The sequence below is a fragment of the Apis cerana genome, linkage group LG6 (genome assembly GCF_029169275.1).
Source record: "Apis cerana isolate GH-2021 linkage group LG6, AcerK_1.0, whole genome shotgun sequence".
Lineage (NCBI taxonomy): Eukaryota > Metazoa > Arthropoda > Insecta > Hymenoptera > Apidae > Apis > Apis cerana.
Window position 1 is genome coordinate 5,495,467 of NC_083857.1, and position 21,431 is coordinate 5,516,897.

General features: G+C 23.8%; 1 protein-coding gene across 11 annotated transcripts in view; it reads right to left on the reverse strand.

Annotated features, from left to right (window-relative positions):
- The window catches only part of LOC107998287 (phospholipid-transporting ATPase ID), a 66,754-nt gene that overhangs the window by 30,307 nt on the left and 15,016 nt on the right, over positions 1-21,431 (reverse strand). For 6 of the 11 annotated variants that reach the window (XM_062076119.1, XM_017057481.3, XM_062076118.1 and 3 more), the window contains exon 1: positions 9,791-10,879. The exons of 2 other annotated variants lie outside the window; for them this stretch is intronic. The gene's annotated coding sequence lies outside the window, so the exon portion shown is untranslated. Of the gene's footprint in view, positions 1-9,790; positions 10,884-21,431 lie in introns of those variants that run through there. 3 more of the 11 variants (XM_062076125.1, XM_062076123.1, XM_062076122.1) reach the window with 1 other exon arrangement.

Consider the following 21,431-nt stretch of genomic DNA (forward strand, 5'->3'; position numbering starts at 1 on the left):
TTTTTTCAAAGGAAATAATATACTGCATCGATTGATACGTTAAAAATTATATGATTCTATTACGAAAAAACTATTAACATCACATAATCTCTTTATATCAAATAATTTTTGTAAGAATATTTTTTGAACAACAAATCTCTGGAATATTCTATATCATTTCCAGTTGAACGAATCACCTTGTACATGCAGTTCGAAATCGAAGTTTACAAAGGTGGTCAAAAGAAGCTTCTTTCAAAAAATATCGAATATTCGCTATTTTGGGTGATTTGTTTGATCTTCGTGTCACAGATTGTTTGCGATGACGTTCAAAGGTTTTAGCTATCGGTATGAATGAGAGTTTAATGTATGCTTTATCCTCCCTGAGATGTTAATTGAGTTAACGCCGTATACACTGTGTGCGGAATATAATCTGCAACTTGAGGCTTTGCGAGCGTTGCAACAGATTTTAGCTCGAGTTTAATTCCAAACACAAGAAATTTATTTTTATGTGATTCTTTATTTTATATATAATATATATTTAATATATTTTTTAAACAAGATTTATATACTTCTTTAAGACGTACTTATGAATATTAATTCTATTAATGATTGATGAATGAATATAAATTTTATTTTATACTTATACGTGTATATTTCATTACAGAATTATTTTAATATTAAAAAAAATATTCATAATATGTTTTATAATGTTTTACAAGAATTTATTTATATGATATAATATTATTGTATATGTGTATTTAATTATAATTTATAATATTATAATTTAAACTATATATTAACTATAATTAAACTACTATATGAGTAATTATCTGAATGATAAAGTTTATTAATATTGTAAAAAAAAAAATGAAAAAAAAGAAGAAAATTCTTCAATTAAATACATCAAGTTTTGAAAAAATTATATATCTATATAAAACCATTCTAATTTTGCTTTTAAATTCGTTGTATTAAAACAAGTTTGCAGTTATATAAGGTGACCACATATTAATTAATAACGATCGTAAGAAATAAAGTTGGATCAATACCGAGACTTTTTTCTTGCATATTTAAAATTGCATGTGATTTGATATTTTTGAGAAAATGATGAGAAACAAAGATATTTAATTGCATGACCAAGAAATGATTTTTATGAAGATTGATATAATTTTATGAACGAATCTGAAAACAAGGTAAAATAACATCGAAGAAAATGTAAATAATTTAAAATTGCAAAGAATTAATTATTCAATTCCAAATGAATTAATAATATTCAATATTCAAGCGATTTTAAAATCGATTGATCAATTGCTTTATAATTTATATTTAAATATATATAATTATACGCAGTATTCAATGAGAAGAGTAATTATTTTGATAAAAGTTCATCTACTGATCATTTTCAAACGATTCAAAAAAACAAAAAAAAAAAAAAATATATATCGAAATATCCACATGAACAATTAATGGTGTTTATTTCTTCTTTGATAAAACGGAATATAAAAATTCATATAATGAATAATCAAGAAAATATTCTGATGGCGTACAGAATGTTTGAATAATTGAACATTCGAATACAAGAATGTTTCAAAGATAATAAAGATTTTTCTACAATGACATGTATTTTAAAGATAACACATCGCAATTATATAATGTATTCACTGATTGAATGCAATATTAATATCCGACATTAATATATGATAATAAAAAAACAAAGATAAAATCGAATGACTTATGTGTATATGATACATAATATATTAATATATATTATTATATTTATTAATATATTATATAAATATATATAAATGATCATAAATCATAACAATAATAATATTAATCAAAATCACAATTATATTAAAGTGAAACAAATAAGATAAATAGGAACAAATCTCAGATATAATATCAAATAATATATCAAATAATATAGATATATAATCGAATATTCTACGATAAATTATTACATGATAAACTATATCGAGATTAGAATGAAAAAAGTGACATAAAAATGATTCGTATTTTTTTCTCATAGTGTCGACATGTAAATAATACACCATCTGCATGAGATATGAAGGTCACTAAGAGGTTAATTCAGATATAGCGAACAACATTGTTTTAATTTATGCCAACGCTCAAAAAATTAATTTAATTCTGTTTCAACATTCTCTGCATTTCGAATTCTATACTCTATGTATAATAATCTAATACTATATTCAGATTGTTATAACGTAAAGAAAAAAATATAATGCTAATGGTATTATATATATGTATTGGTATTGCATATGAAAAGTATTTTCTTTATGAATTATGAAATAATGAAAAATGTTTATCAATAAATTATAATGATAGTAGTTAAAATAACAAGAATAAATTAAAGTTAATAACAAAAGGATCCTAAAAATAATAGAAGGATAAATTAAAATTAATGAGATTAAATTTAAAAAATATATATATATATACACATTATGTACAACAAAGCTTTTCTTAATTATTACAGAATTTTCTTGCATAATTGAACTAATATTATTAAGTATTACAAGTTATATATTATTAAATATGTATCTACTAATAAACTTATAATAATAAGTATTTTAACTATATATTTATTTAAAATTAATTTTTTAACAACAAAAAGTTTTTTAATCATTTATTTAAAAATCTATTTTGCTAAGATTCATATAAAAATTGCAATTAAAGGTTGTGGCAATTATATATTTAGAAATATGTTGTCTTTTAATATTATTCTTAACAAATATACTATATAGATTGCTATTTCTATAAATTTATTATATTAAAGAAAAAATATAAGATATAATTTCCCAAATCACAAATATGAAATATGCATTATTCACTATTATTTAATATTCAATAAAAAATAAATAAGCAAGATTCCATTATTTCATGACATTATTCTGAAATATAAGATGTTTAACTTTGATCACTTTTCTCCATATTTTAACTAACAAAGATAGTATATATGTGGCAAGCTAGGCTAAATTGAATTTCTAATCTCACCAAGTAGATCAGAAATTGATGCTCTACTTCTTATTCACTAATAGATATAACTCAACCAAATCTATTCACTTTCACAATTCAATTGTGGAAATAGTATTAGCCATCTCTTTGTGACCAGAAGAATCCTCTATTGGATCTTTTTAATTAAATAATTTTCTATATCAAATGACAAAATGGAATTCATTCTATTAGCTATTCTCTAATATAGATATTAATATAGCTGATTGTAGATATATTGATCTATCACTATTTAATTTTGAATCCTATACGAATAATAATTAATTATTTTATTTTTTGTTCCTGAATAAGATTCAATATAACTTTTTTCGAGAAAAAATTTAAGAAATTATATTGTTACATTGTTATATTTAACAAACTTTCTTCGACATATTTGTTTGGATTTGTTCATGTTCAATCGGCAACACGTACCCAACACTACTTTTATCATTTAACTAATCTACGCGCTTCGTGATTTGATGTTTTTTTATTAATAACTTGTCAACAAACGAAAATTTAAAAAAAAAAATGTTATTTAAAATTACTTCACGAATCTCTAGTTAACCGATTTCATATTTTTGAGGACACCTTGTATACATAGATATATTGTATAGTATAATGGATCTAGTTAAGTAATATTAGTCTATTCGATAATAAAACTCCTTGTGTAATTGAGTCTTTGTATTCGGAAGTGAACGATACGACGAAAAGTTGACACCGCATTTTACCATTCTTGTCACCTCTCTTATATCACTATTTATAGAGCCAAAGATGGATCTGCGCTGATTTTTGACGAATGAATAAAAAGCTCCTAAGATGCTTCAGCAATATTAATTATATACATAATTTTTTTATCATCTAATATAATTATCATCGATTATATTAAATCAATGTTAAATTTGAATAAAAATTTATAAAATTTATATTATAAAAATATTTTTTAACTAAACTAAATTTAATAGACAATATTTATCAATTTTCAAACTTTGAAGAAATAACTATCATATCTTAAAACAAACTACAATATTAAAAAATAAATAAAAAAATGAATAAAATGAAATAATTCTATTTTCTTTCTATATATTACATCATAAATACCAACTAATTTAATATTAGTCATAAAAGGAAATATAGCGAAAGTTTCTTCAAATTTCCCGTCATAATAGATGAGAAATCTCAATATTTGTCGTGCACGAGTGGTTAAAACAAATAAGTCGAAAAAAAAATAGTATTATTTCTGTACGACACATCGCCACGACAAATGTTTGACGACGATAAGGAGCAAAGGTATCTCTCACGTCGCTGCAAATATCATAACGCGAAACATTTCATGTTATAAAACAGTCGAGATAACGAAATTCACGTTATAATACTCGATAAACGCTCTGTCATCGTTTATCGTTTCAAATGGTCACCAATAATTTGTATCCTTCTCGTATTAACATTCTCGTTCTCCGCAACTTCACAATCACTTCACCTTTTTTGTGTCCGCAATAGAAGCAATGTCATGATATGAATAATTTTTTATTATGTGTTACATCTTTTATATCTTTTCAATTTCATTTTTCTTATGTATGTGTTTTTTTTTATTGTTGCTTTCGTGATCGTGTTGTTAACTTTGAATCTCGATGATATCGCATGAGGTTTTACGTTATCTTTCTTCGAGAGATTTCGAATATGCCTGTACAAATATCTTCTAATTGATCTTCTTGTAAATGATATTATATTTAGAATTGACGTAGTTATAATAATCTTTCGTTTTAAAAAGTGAATTTTTTATAGGAAGAAAAAAAAATTATATCGAATTATATTTTATTTAGAAATAATTAAACTAATTAATTGTTCGTATAGAACAAATAAAGTTCGTTATTCAAAATACAATATCAAATTGTGATATACAAATATAAAATTTTCTAACAAATGAATGACAAATAATATCTATTCGAAAGAATAAGAGAAAGAAGAATTGATAAATAAAGGAAATGATTAAAAATTCTTCTCATATCCTTTAGCACGTTTCAATTTCTTCTTTTACATTTATTATATTCAACAGATTTTCTTTAATATATTATTTAGATTTGTTTGTGCTCAACTAGCAGCACATACCCAACACTACCATCGCAGTTTAACTAGTCTACGCGCTCTGTGATTGACCAATGTTAATAACTCATTAACAAAGCTCTAACGAAAATTTTTTTCAAAAGAAAATATTTAAAATTATTTCAGAAATCTCCAGCTAACCATTCCATATTTTCACATTTTTTGATATTTCATACCACATAGTTAAGAAATATATATTTTATAAATATATATTTATATATCAAATTTTTTTAATTGTTTTATGGTATCATAAGAATATATCGAAATTTACTATTCTATTATCCACGTACCATAATATATAAGAAATTCAGTCTACTTCAATCTTTCAATATCTAAAAAATAAAAAATAAAAAATAGAGCATAATCATTTATTTATTGCGAGTAATTTATTTTTATTCTAATTTTGTGAATCAGGTTAATAAACTCATAACGTAACAAATGTCTGGTAAATCAATATGTTTTGCCAATCTAATTAATCGCAAAATCGTCTTCTAACAATTATATAAATGACTAATACAACCATAATCTCAAGTTAATATTGCCCGATTGTGCAACTATTGACTGTTATGTACAATTGCTGATTGGAAGACGAATGATTTCAGGCCAAATTCAATATAGATCACGGATTTCGAATTTGTTTTCGTTTTTCAATCTTTTCAAGAGGGGAACATAGTTGATTGGATGAAATACAGAATTATGATGTGCTATTGAAACTGTTTTTCAGACAATTGCGAAAAACAACGATTAGAACAAAGATAATGGAAGAATCGATTTAACGAATATACAAGAATAATAAAGAATGGTGAACGAAGAAAACGAGATTCTGGAAGATGTCTCTTGACGTTAGAATTTAATGATTCATTCCTTTTTGCATGATGGATGAATAACCACTCTAAACTTATCGTTTAATAAAACGTTATTATTATGACTACCACTTGATATGAACAATGCATTTCGTTTGAAATGGTAGAAAGATTAAGCTTATATTCATTGGAATGTAATTTGATATTTTTTTTAAGTTCCAATGATTAGACACGTAAATAGACAAAGCTTTCATATTTCTTTCGTTTTTAACATCGTTTGAAAAATCAGAATGGATAGTTGAAATTGGTATAGTAGCCTGGATTTACATGAATCGAATTTTAATTTTGATCTTTTTATTATGGATTCAAAATTATGAAAATTGACTTTAGATACAAGATAATTTTAGATTCTAATATAATTAGTTGAAGTTTTATTTTTAAAACACAATAATGTAGAAAATAATACATTATGTTTATAAAGAAAATAATACAAGAATTTAATAATAAAGTATTTAATAATGTTTGGGAAAATATAAAGATTTTTTTCATGTCGTGAAGATTATAAAGGAAATAATTTTTAATTTGTTGAAAGAAGTTTCTTGATAAATTCTCTAAATTTAGTAGATATATGAATTATGTACGAATTATAGGTTTTTTTTTTATAAATTTTACCGATTTCACATGAAGTAGTATGAATTGCAAATGAAATAAATTCATAAGTATAATTTGAAAAATTGACTTGTAAAATTTTATTCGTGTACTTATACAAACTGTTATGCAAGACAATTTATTAGCTATACTGATTATTTATAACTTGTAGCATGTAAAATGTCACTAGTAATATTAATTTATTGTTTGAACGCTTTGGAATGTTAGTGATAATAATGAAGATTATTTTACAATTGTTTTGAGAATTCTAAATTTAATTTAGAAAGTGAAATTTATAGTTAAATATATTTTATGAATAAAGATAATTATAATTAAATCTAATGAAAATAATAAGTATATATAATATCTAAAAATATATATAAATCATAATTTTATTTATATTTAATAATCTTATTGTTTTCTAGATAGAATTCTGAAATATATCTTTAATTTTTACTATATTTACTATATTTACTAGTAATTTTCATTCTTCATATTATTGCAAATAAGGTATTTACTTAAATATATCAATTTTATATTAAATAATAATGAAATTATTCTAATTTTACTACTGAGCTTAAATACTAGCATATTGAAAGCAAACAGAATATTAATAGAATATTTGGATAATAAAAAAATTTCAATTGAATCAGAAAAATTTAATTCAGTATATTTAATAAATATTTAAAGTTAAAAAGTAAAAAAGTGTAAAACAAAAATACGCTTTGCTTTAACGCCCAATGTTTTACGGATTTCATTGCGAAATGAAAGTATTCCCTCCTATGACGGAAGCTCATTTGGAAAACACAGACTATACGCATGATGCATACATTCATGATATCATGATTGGCTGACTGCCAATCGTATCTATACACCCTCTACTTTTACTCGAGTTTATCGTATCTCTCTATCATGATCCATGATTCTGGTTTTATCATTTTTTTCGAATTTTTTCATTCTATTTCTCTTTCATAAATTTCAAAATAACTTAAACGTTAAACTTAAACGATAAATATTAAATTCAATTTAAATCTTTCAATAAATATTTTTAGACAAACACACTAAATAACATTCAGTAATGATTGATATTCATTTATAGGAAATCATGGAAAAAATATGTTATATCATTTATTATTAAAAATTTTTAGAATCATTTTTTTTTAATTTCATCAATTTTCTAGTAAAAAAAATTTTAAACTGAAGTATAAAATAAGTATGTCATACCAAGATATATTTATACGTATTAATAAAATATATTATTCTACCGTAGGATCTTTATAGATCTATAAAGATATTTTTAAAAATACATATAAATTACTTATAAATCTTTAAATTTTTTTTAAATTTCATTTTGGATTGGAAATAACCTATCAAATGATCTGATATTTTTTAAAAAAAATTATCCATACATTATCAAAGTTATAAATCGAAACATATATATTATATTTTTATTTATTTATTTTTTTTTTTTTTTGTTTAAACTTCGATCGTGTTTAGACTACATAATTTATAATGCAATGTTAGAATGTCGAATGCTTATTTCATCGAATTATAACAATTATGATACAAGAGGAATGAAAATAAATGTTCTGTATTTAATCAGCCGGGTATCGTATAGTTCAATACGAAACCGAGAAGAGCGATGTGTTAACGTTTCTCTCATCGATCGTACGTTACAATGAATTCTTTTTTAGTGCCTCTCAACCCCTCTGAGATATTGATCCTGACAAATTGTTAAGATTATCATATGATTCGCGAATGTTGTAAATTTATTTAATCGTTGGACAAGTAGTAAGAGAAACTAGGGCATTAAGAATAATTAATCGTTGGAAATATTATATGTGCGTGTGTGTTTTGTATAATTGGATTATTTATATGTTATTTTGTATAATCTCATACATTATGCTACGTCCTACTTTTTTCATTTGGAACATAAAATATATTCCTCCATATAGAAACTTAATTCAGTAGAAATTTATCAACGCAAACTTCTTATTATATTCTTGTTGTGTATGTGGGTTACTAAAATATGAAACTATAAGAAAATTATGAACACCTTTGAAGTTTGAAGCTTATCTACAAGTATGTAACTTATAATCTCAAACGTGATTCGAACCGCAAACAGTTAAGATAGCACGCAAATAAAATTATGGACATCAAGTAACCATTGTGACTAAATTTGATAAATATTACAAACTTTTTATCGACTCGTATGTATATATATATATTTTTTGCACTATTTGATGAGAAAGTTAAGAATATCAGTTTTGAATTTAGAAAATATTTCAATCAAAAAAATTCATGATATTTCTTAAAAAAATACAAATTAATATTTATAAATATTAATATTATAAATTATAAATATATAAAAACGATCATTATAATTACATAAAATATAATTAAAATGTTAAAAAATAAAAATAATACAATTAAACGTATTATGATTATCCTAAATGCAAATAATGTCTTATATTTAAATTTTAATCAAATTTTAGTTAGGTTAAGTTACGTTAAGAGATTTAGTTAGGTAAGTTACATTAAGTTACGTTACATTAAGAGATAGATTAGATTATTTAGGTTAAGATTTTTGAATTCGCGTTAAATCATAATTAAAATTTAAATTTCTAAATTGAAATTTCTAAATTGTGTCAAAGAAATAAAAAATATAAGAAAGATTCAGTAATTAATATTTGGCAATAAATAAATAAATAAAAGTCTTAGATGAAAAGCGATATAAGTGACAAAATATTTAAAGAAAATAATAAAATTATTATATTATAATACAAAATAATGTACTTTATATGAAACTTCTATAAATAAATATTAAAATACAATTATACAAATTCATTAGTATCTAAAAGTTTAAAAAAAACTTTTTTAAATATACATTAATTCTTCCAATGCTATATTCTTATATATACAGCTAACCTCAAATATGTCATACGAATCTTGTGAAATCGAAATTTTTGTACGAATAGATAATTTGTTCAAAATTTTAAAAAAATATAAATTTGAATTATTATAACAATAAATAAAATCAATATACTAATGTAATGTAAATTAATATAACAAAATGTAAAATATCATTCATAAAATAAATTTTAAAATAAATCTAAAATTATTACGATAGAAAGATTAAAGATTTTTTTTATATTCATTCCATATATTTATGTACAATGTAAAAATTATGTATTTCTAATCATTTTACTATTAAATTTCTGAATTTTATATATAAATAAAGAATAATAAAATACCTTGAAGAGCACCAAAAATCATGTCTTCGCATAGTAGAAATCTCATTAGACAGTCTCACGTTTTATCACCAAAAATAAAAATGTATATATATTTATAATTTTCAATTTATTCCACAATGAAAATCGTTTTCTTTCCACACAAAAACATTGTTCGAACAAAATCATTTGAGAATTATGTATTTCTTGATCATTCACTGTTCAGCTAAGAAAACCATCTTTGTTCATTGATCAAAGATATCTATAAGGCTTCGATTCGAAGCATTGTTCGTGTCTTATAATCGTAACAACGAATTGATCCCAGTGGGTCAAGGTTGTGAGAAATCCTTCACAGCGATCGACCACCTTCGCTCAGATGGATTCAAGGTGTCGAGCGGCAACGAAATCACTATGTACTTTCGAAACCACGTTGTCGCAAAGAAACTTTCTTAAACCAATTCTATCAACAATTTTTAACGATGTTCGCGATTTTCGTGTTGATTTTTATCGAATAGATTTGTTTGCGTAGAAATGATCGAAGTAAAACACTCAAATTCGAGGACTATCGAAAAAAACAACTTTCGAGGTTAGGTCGACGTTACGTTCAATTTCAATCAGTTCACGATCACTTTATTTATCTATTTATTTTAATTCATGTAAAAAGAAACGAGTTATTTTGCATTGGTTATATTCAAGTCGTTTGTTTCACTAATGTTAGATATAACCACGAAGTTCGTTGAATATTCCCGCGAATTCATGAAAGTTCAAACTTGAAAATTGCAGAAATCCGTTAGTCATAAACACTCGATATCACGATATGAATTTTATTATTTTTTTTCCTTTCGTTTAATAAGTATATTATTATATTAACGTAACAAAAAGAGAGGCACTTATTAAAATCGCGTAAAATTATCGGTCAATGGTCGTTGTTGTTAAGAAGAGAAAAAAATAAAATAAATATAGAAGAGGAATCTGAGAACAAACTCGCGCGTCACAATTCCGACCCTCGCGTGTTTCGTGTTTCACGAAAGAAGAGAAACGTTTTTAGCGTGTTCACCGATCGGAAAAACCGTCCGGTCGGAAGCTTACGCCATTCTCAACTGACGAGCAAAACGGCAAGGCGGCATTTCTCCATCGGTGTGCGCCTCGATCGAGGAAAAAACTTCCTTTGAGTGGGGGAAACCACGCCGGTTGTGACAAGAAAACGCAAAAATTTACACGATACACAACATTTTTAATTGCAATTGTTAGTTTTTTTTCTCATTTTTTTAATTTTATTTTAACTATAATTAATAATATTGTTTATTATATTATTATAGTTAAAAAATATTATAAAATTTTTTAAATACTTATCTGTTTTATCATTTTTTGGAAAAAGAATGAAAAAATTTGAAAAATTTGTTTTAAAAAACTTGTTAATGGAACTTCAGAACTTCCTTTTAAAAATATTATCTTTAGTCTTCATCTTTGTATATTTAAAAGTATAAGCAAATATGCAATCGATAAATGCTTATTAACTACTTCTGGCACTTTTTAAATATTATGTTCTACTTAATTTTAAAATATTTACAACTTCATAATTTAAATTATAGATGAATTTATAAGCAAGACAATGTTAAATGCAAAAAGAAAAATAAATTTTTCGAATTTCAATTAATTTCATAATTAAAACTATGAGTAAACAGAATACTATTAAAATAATACTACCAACTCATTGGTTAATTATCATTTGAATTTAAAATAACTCGCGTGAAAAAAAGCAAAAAGAATAAATAATCACGAATGACCTCGATAATCCAAGAACAAAGGCGTTTCGATTACGTTCTCCATGGGACTCCAAAAGCGTAATCGCAGCTACTTTCAGTCATGCTCAGTCAGCGACCTAATGAGGATGTGCTTCCGCGAAGAACTTGTGTTATTCTCGTACATAACGCATTTATTATGTTAAGTAGATTATATTTTGCAAATATCTGATCTTTAGAATTCTACGATCTATCCATTATCTACTGTCGATATAAATTTAATTTTAAAATTTTCTTCACTTATCATTTCTCATTAAGATTATTAAAATTAAAAAAGATTGTTAAAATTTGAAAAAAAATTCTAAATATATAATTGAGTAAATGTGCATGTGCATGAAATTATTTTAATAAGCAATTTCATAGAAATCAGAAATATATAATATTTATTACTCACGATAATATCATCATGTTAAAAATATTTTTATTATATCATATAAAATATTTATACGATTTTATTTATATTTATATAATATTTGTGTATTATATATATTATTTGTTATAAAATTAATAAAAAAATAAAATAATAATAAATAATAATAATTCTTATTTAATATAGCATGCAAAACTAATAGTATATATGATTAATATAAAATTATATAAAATGTTATATAAAATAAAGAAATATAAAAAATATTATATCATATAATAGGAAATATTTTTAGAAAGTAGTGAATTAAAATATTGTAAGAATAAATATTATATAATTTTATTATGTTAATATATTTATATCAGAAAAAATTGAAATTAGAATACACATGAAGCCCAAAATACCTCAGATAACAATAGTTTGCAATTGTTTGTAGGGCCCTTTCTAAACAAGGCTGTTAATCGTACTAGTGACATTTTACAAATGCCATGTTACGACATTTTCGAATACTTTTGTCCTAAATTGTTACGATATGTCAGCGTCGATAAATATATTCATCGTCGAAAATCTCTTATGGTTGAAGGTAATAACCTGTATCATGTAACGGCGAAAAGAGGAAATAAGAAATGTCACATCACTCTGTGACGATGTTTTTAAAATTGGCATTAAACGTGTGTCTCAAAATTATAAATATCATGTCAAGTTTCGATTTCGTTTTGAATGATTCAACATAAGAAAGAATGGGGGAATACATATGGATATTTAAATGTATTATAAATATTTTATTTTATTTTTTTTTTCATAGACAATTTAAAGAATTTTTATATTATTATTATTATTATATACATATAAAAGTTATAATATTAAAAGATAGAAAAAAATTAAGTTTTCTTTCATGTTTTATTTTTAAATGAGAAAAATAAAAATTCAAAAATAATTCTTACTATTTTTTATTTATGTTAAATGAAAAATATATCAAACGTTTCAGTGAAACAATTGTAAGTCTTTGAATATTAATTGTATTGAGAATAAAAGATGGTATAAAACAAAGTTATATATATTTTATATAATTGATTGTCTATATTCTACCATTCTAAATAATTAAAGTCTTAAAAAGATATACATGTTTATAGGAGGATATAGAATATAGAATAATTGATGAATTACAGTGGACAGATTTTTTTCTATGTCTTATCGGTATCACGTTTCGAGCAAGACTGTGATTAATCAATACTTCCGGTTGACAAGAATGGAGCAGTCTTCGTATTTCCGTTGTGAACTATATATTTCATAAAATTTATTCATTAAATATTTATACAAATAGTTTACAGTTTATCGTATAAAATCATATGCAATCTGCTAGTTTAAAATAAACTAAAAAAATGTTTTACTAATCGCGTAATTTAAAATTTCACATTTTTCAGAAAATAAATATATTTGTGACGTTGTTGTTTTAATATCAATAATTTTTTTAAATTCAATATCAATTATTTGTGAAAAATACATGTGAAGATAAAATACAATGTATATAATTATATATAAAAATTATTATACGATTTTCTCAGCAAAATCCAATCAATTATTACAGAAATATATAAACAAGAATTTCATTATATTTCATATAAGTATAAAATTTCTATTATAAACTTTGAATATTCGTGTAAATTTATATTTTTATTATATTTTTATGATTATAGCCACAGAAAAGAAATTTAAATAAAAATTTATTACACCTATATAAATATTATAACAATATACAAATAATATACATTATTTATATTTTTTATATTTTTTTAATTTTATTTTATTATATACATTCAATTTTATTTTATTATATACATGTTTTTAAATCTTTAAATTTTTCATAAATATTCATAATATAATTATAAATCGAATATATGATAATATACATATATGAATACTTAACATATATTCTAAAATTCTAAAAGAATTATTGATAAAATTTTTATGATATCTATTTTTTTTATGATTTTTTTTTTCAAGTTCATTCCCTTCTTATATGTATTAATATGTACTCATAAAATTAAGAAGCATACGTACTTCTTAATTTAAATATTATTACCCAAATAATAACGTTATTGCGTGATTTAGCGACAAAATAATTGAGTAAGTCTACCATTTTGGTTATCGGTCTAACACGTGTGTTTTCACAGAAGATTTTATTGTCGTAAATTATCATGAAGTAGAATCTTCCAGAAAAAAAAAAAATAATCAGAAATATAAGAATGATTACATGATTTTTTCTTTTTCTTTTTTTTCTTTTTTTTTTTTACATAATATTGACGCAGTGAATCTATTTGACGTCAAACGATTCTTTTATATACTTTGCGACAAAATTTATGAGAAGAAACTGTTTCAAAAGCCTTGTGAATTTTATCTTTCTTATCATTATTTTCTCGAGTTTCGAATCACGTTGAATACATTAATTAATGATTAAAATAAAATAAAATGTAAAATATAATGTAAAATATTTTACATTATATATTATAATAGTTATTCGTAAATATTAATTAAATTAATTTTCAAATAATAAAGTTAGAATATGTAATTTTTTTAATTTTCATCTTATATCTTTTGCTGCGATGCTTTTTTTTCTACGTAAAACATAGAATGTGCATTAAAATGAAATAGTATTTTAAAATTACACAATTTCTAAATGATATCAATTCAGACTTAATTCCATTAATCCTATCTTAATTATTAATCGTTGATTAATTAAATGGATTAATGCTATTCAAAAAATAAGTGTTAGAATTTTTTCCTCATAAATTTTAATTAAAAATAAAAACTTTTCCTATCAATAATCAAGAAACAATTTTCACACTTTAAAACGTTAATGATTATTATCTTCCAATATTTATATCGAATTTTATCATCGAATAAATATTTCGAATGATTTGGCCAATTACATCAAAAACCAGTCGTGATGACCGAAATTAAAAGTAATATTTATGAATAACAGGAGGAATCGGACTAAGAAGATCGCGTGACGAAGTAATGAAAAGACGAAATGTGCTATCGTTCTGTGTGGCCCTCACTTCTGACTTTACGCCTGAGCTTACGTCAAAAATGGACATGCCAATAATATATCACCACGAGACGACACGATTCCATTTTGTTCGTTTGTCACTGTAAAATTATTTCATTCAATCAAACGATGAAAATGCATGATGATTTATCGAGTTACTGTGACAAACGATACATTGAGGAACTATTATTAAAATAACTTGGTGACATACGATGAAGAATTGAAGAAATTTCCGATAATTTCTTTGAAACGCGATACACTTGAAGAAAATCATTAATAAAGAAATGTTTGACAATTTGATCTCTTTTATGATCGCGTACTTAATTTTGTGGGGAATTTTAAAATATATGGATGAAAAAAATAATGTCTGAAAACTTAATAATAACGAACGTTTGACATATGTAACAATAAAGATTCAACCTAACCTTAAATTTGATTAACGCCGTCCATTTGCGTAACAAAGACGAAGCTATTCATTTTGGCTGGTTTGCAATAAAAATGTTCTGGAAAAATTTGATAATGCTATTTGGTAATTTGTATTGTTATTTTTTTTCCCCCCGATTACAGAATATTTTCTATATACTTTTTCTTTTCATTTTCACGCTTAATATTTTCACATCAAATTGTATCTTATAATAAGATAATTCTTTTATAATGTATGTAGAGTGGAAAAATAGATAATCCATTGTTTAAAGATAGATTTAAACACGATTATATAATGAACAAAGCAATTCTTATTACGTTTCACTTCTTAGTTGCGGTTGCTAATTGATGCAAATACAGAAATTCATGTTTCCAAGTACTTATACATATGTAACAAATATATAATAGTACGATTGCTGTGTAAGATTAAACAACATTCGAGAAATAACGAGTAACTACGATATATAAGATAATACATAGTACTATAAACTTCTAAGTTAAACCTAACCTAAATTATTCAGCAAACAAGATCAAACTTCATAAGATTATAGATATAAAATTATAGATATATAGATATAAAATATGGATTCGAAATATCAAATCTCATGGAATATTAATTATCACATTCTTGGAAAATCGTCTCGATAACAAAAAAGTGTCAATCGTTGTTCAAAGCCATTTTGCTATCTAAATTGTTCCGATAAATAAGTATGATTAAACAGATAATTAGATAATAAACGAAACGTGCTTTCGCTTAAATATCTTCTAAATTCCGAAAAATTGAAATTCTATATTTTGAATCCATCGCTCGTTCTGAATTTTATATCGATCAACCACCGAATCCATTTCCTTAACATAAATTCAAATTGTACATATCTAACAACGAGTCTAAATAAAAATTTTAAATTTCGCAATCAATATTAGTTTTGCTACGATTTGCTACGATGTAAGATTTCTGGAATAGATAATTCTGTAGATTTTTCGAAATCGAAGCCATCTTTTTCCCTATGTATCAACAGCTGGCGTCTCTCTGTTTACGTCATTTTTACACGATAATACATCCCGGGCTGTCAAACGGTTAATAAAACCGGTGGCAGGCCTAGATACGTATCCATTGTGCAAGCATGCATAATGGACGGCCTGTCTCTACCCCTTTTAGACGTTCATAATACACACTACGGCCTTGCGATGAGCGACACAGTCTCACTTTGACGCGCCTCTTTGCGAGATCGAAACGGACGCTCCTCTAACGCGATTCACTAGTAAATTGTCCCTTAATTCCTGTGATAATTGTTCGAGGAAACGACACAGTATCGACATTGGTCGATCAATCGACGATACAGCCTGAACTAATCTCGCTTAGGATCTCGTAGAAATGCTATCTTGGGAACGTTATTGAAACGATGATTGCCTGTTTTAAACTTGATCGAGAAACGAACGAATCTGGCCGATATTCATGACTCTCCGTTTATAAACACCAATTAAAACACTTTCATCCCTCGAACGTATCCGAGAGAAATTGAGGTACATCGAGGGACAAAAGTACTCGTACAGTAATGGTTGATGCAGGAAATTGTGATGATAGTTAAATTAGAAATAAAGCAGGAGTATCATTAAGAATTGGAGACTTAGTATAACATATTCAATGAATAATGGATAAAGACCATTATAATCGAAAATATATTTTAATTTTTACGCGATTCGAAACACACTGTTCATATCATTTATCAATATATATATTTTATTTTAATACATATTATCTTATATTACAAAGATATATATTATCTTTGTGCAATTATCTATATTAAATAAATTTCATTGGGAATTTAATTGAAATTAACAGTTTATATTCACCGTAACTTTTAATTTTCTAAGATACTCAAAAAATAAATATTTTTTTAAAGATTAATGATTATTAAATCTCAATTTTAACCCTTTTATTATGCTCACTTCTTATCTTTTCACATTTATGAATATCAACAATATCGATAATTTTATTAGCATGTTTATCATGGCTGGAATAAAAAAGTGAGCAAACGAATCGAGTTCGATATAAAATTGCAAGAAGGATTGAATGACAAGAAGGATTAAAGACGTAGGACAACGAGTATCGTTGTAACCGGAGCAATCCCCTATGGTGACCAAAAGGGTTGGGCCGGAGATAGAAAAGGGTGCGGTAGGCAATCATAGATACTGTTCCATTTAACTTAGCCAGTGTTTATTCCATTTAAGCGTGACCTAATCCCATGTTTCTCTATTAGTTCCTCCACTCGTAAAAGATTATCAATGTGATGATAAGAAAATTGGAAATATGTATTGCTAAACTTTAGAAATCTTTAGTTATTGAAAATAAGCAATAAAATTAATATAAAATTCAACATAAATATCTTTACGAGTTTTTTCTAAACGAATTCTATATATTAAGATCTATGATGTGAAAACTTGTAATGGAATATTTTTAAATATTAATTTATTATTATAATAAAGTTTTTTAAAGAATTCTTTTTTGAATTCTAATTAATTATTATTTATTATGCTATAAAAAATAAAATATCGATCCAAGAAAATTGTATTACATTAATAAAGAAAAAATAAATGATTAATAATTACGTTGAAACGATATTTTTTTTTCAATTATTAGTTTTTAAAAAATATTATAAAATAATATTAAATTTTGTAATGTATACATTAAAAAAATCTGTACATTAAAAATTTATAACAAAATATAAAATTGTATAAAAAGAAAATGTATTTAAATTTATTCTCTTCTTATTTGTCTAGTTGAAATTGTTCATTCTTTAGATAAAATCACATTACCATATAACCATAAATATTTTTTAAATCAGCGCAAATAAAAAAAAATTAATGAGATGCATAAATTTTGAAATGGACGCATGGCTGTTTGATTTAAATGAACGTTTACTACTGTACGAAATTGAAGGACGTCGTTCTGATCAGATCACAGCAATGCACGCAAAGTTTTCAAATCTCGCGCCACTTATAAATCTTTTCATTTTCCGATTATTCTATTGCACAATTATCGTCTGCGTATTAACAACGAAAAAAAAAAAAGAAAAAAAAATGTTCTGTTCGATCACGAACGAAATTTATGGAATCGAAGAACATAAAGGGATAAAATGAATTGCGTAAATAAAAATATAAAATCATCAAGAGATTGATAACCAATATGATGTGATGGAATTTTATGTGATTTGTTAATATTAACACATGCAACAATAATGTAAATGACTTGGAAATGGAAATGGAATATATAATATCTATAAAAATTTGCCTATATTTAGATATCTATTTAGAATAGTTATCTTTAAAAGATATTAAAATATTTGAAATTGATTAGAAATTTAATTAAATTATAATCTATATTATAATTTATGTTAGAAATATTTTATTCAAACGATTAGATTATATTTATAAATTAAAATAAGCGATTAAAATAATAGTTGGAATTAAAATTCTAAATAAATATATTCTTATTTTTCAATGAAATCATTTTTTATCCTGTTTCACATTTCATTTTCATAATTAAGAACAATGTGAAATTATAACATTTTTGAATATATACAAATCCAATGAAATGTAAATACAACTACTGTATATATATAAATTAATGATTACGTTAAAAAAAAAATTATATTGTATCACAACGAAATACTGCACTCTACAATTTGCTTAATAAACATACCATTTTTCAAAGTAAAAAAGTCAAATAGCAACTGCTTATTGAATAAATTTTTAATTAACAGCTATGTAACAACTTAATTATTGTTTATACTTGCGATAAATACAAAGAAATAAAAAAGAAGAAAAAAAAAGATATATTATTTTAATTGAAAATGACTAGACGAAATTTATTTGCAATCACGAAGATCATTCATTTAATACGTAAGAAAACGATATAGAGTATTTTCATTCGATCAAATATATTTCTTTGCGATATTTACGAAGAATCGTTGAAAACGCGACCCTTATTGATAAGATAAGTCTGAAAAGAGAATAGAATGATAAGAATTCCAAAAGTATTCTATATCGAACAATTTTATAAGTGTAACAATAATGACAACGCACGTAAATGTAAGCACTCAATTTACACGAAATGAGGCAATGCTTTTTATAGATGGTTTATAATTATTAACATACATTATGATAATTATCTTTCACTAAAAATTCATCGATAAGATTTCAACAAGATTTCTACAACTTATAAGTGAAATTTTCGATCACATACACGCTTATATTACGAAATCAATTTTATAATAAGTATAAAATATAATCTACATGCAATCATTGGAATAATAAAAAATTCATTGATAATTTTTTAATGAAATTTTTGTCGTGCAGAAATTAAATTTTCGATCGTATTGGCATATATTTTTTTTAATAAAAATTTGACTTAAGTGATTAAGTAAATCTTATACTCATCAAAAAATCAACGAAATATTAAATACCCAAAATAATATTAATCAAATCTTTCTCTCGTCTTTTATAAGTTCTGCTTTCTCTTCAGCATTAATATTAAAAAAAAAATGTAAATGCTTAAAAGAAAAACCGATAAATTTTAATGCTCGTCATGTAAATGACGATAACATGGACCAGAGTTCTTTTGATTCATTAAGTTTTTCTTTTCTATGAATGCACTTGCCAGATGAAAAATTTCTAAAGAAACATCTTAGTATCATACTACGACTCGTCTTTGCTTTTTTTAATTCTTTCTGTCAGCATTCATCGAAACGACATTCTGCAACCGACGCATATTTCACATCGCGTAATTCACATTCAAATTAAAAATTGACTCCGCGAAGAAGGAATGTTACGTTTCGTGACGAAATAATGTCTCGCCATTATGAAAAAAATGTAAATGCATCGTCAAGAATATAAATAAGAAAATTTCTTAAATAAAAAAATGTTTTAATCTATATTTATTACTATATAAAAATAGAAATAAAATATTTTATAATGTTAGAAAATATATTGCTATTTATTTGTTTGATTATATGTAAATGATAAAAATACTAATAAAAATACTATTTCTAGCAGAAAAAATAAATAAATATTGTATTATATATAAAATATAGTTTTTCTCAATTGTTGAAAACGAAATCTTGCATATTTTTCAAGTTTGAATTTGATACTAAATTTAATTAAACTTTATAGTATCAATAGATATAAACTATCCAAATAGAAGAAATTTTATATACGTAGATACTGACTGAATATTACATTTATCAATGAGATTTGTAATACAAAATAAAAATTATAAAATATGAAAATATTAAATTTTAAATTTGATAATTCTTATAAATATCAAATAATAAAATTAATAACAAAATCGTTGGAAAAAATGTATAGTATTATTATATATATCTTCAAAAATATAATACATTTAACATTTGTAAAGTTCTACTTGATATCTATCACCTATATTAAAATTTATAATCTTATATTATTATTATTTGTAACATTATTTTGTTCTAAATATTTGTACAAACTTTAATACTGAATAAAGAACTATATTTAACAGAAATATATTTTCAACTGGTCTTTTATAGAAGGTTACTTGTATATGTAAGTATATAGCGGAAGTTTTTCAGAAGCGATAAGAGTTTTACTTCTTATCCAACGAAATATCTGCAGATCAATCTTATATAACGTCTTAATTAGTTAATAAGTATAGTTCGAAAAAAAATTAATTAATACTTTCAATCGATCTTTGAAAATTAACTCGAATTTAATTTATATTAAATATTTAAATATTATATATAAATAAATAAAAGAATGTAAAAAAATTGATACGAGTATCCAATCATTCCTTCATACAAACAGTTGTTTATGCAACCATTTATGCAATTATTTATGCAATCGAGAATGAAAGAAAAAAATAGCTGTTGGATAATATTTATATAAAATATTTCATTTTTTAACTTTAAGTTCTTTCTGAAATTAAAATTTAAACATATTTGGCTATCAATAATTTGAATATATAATTGTATTAATTTTTACAAAAAA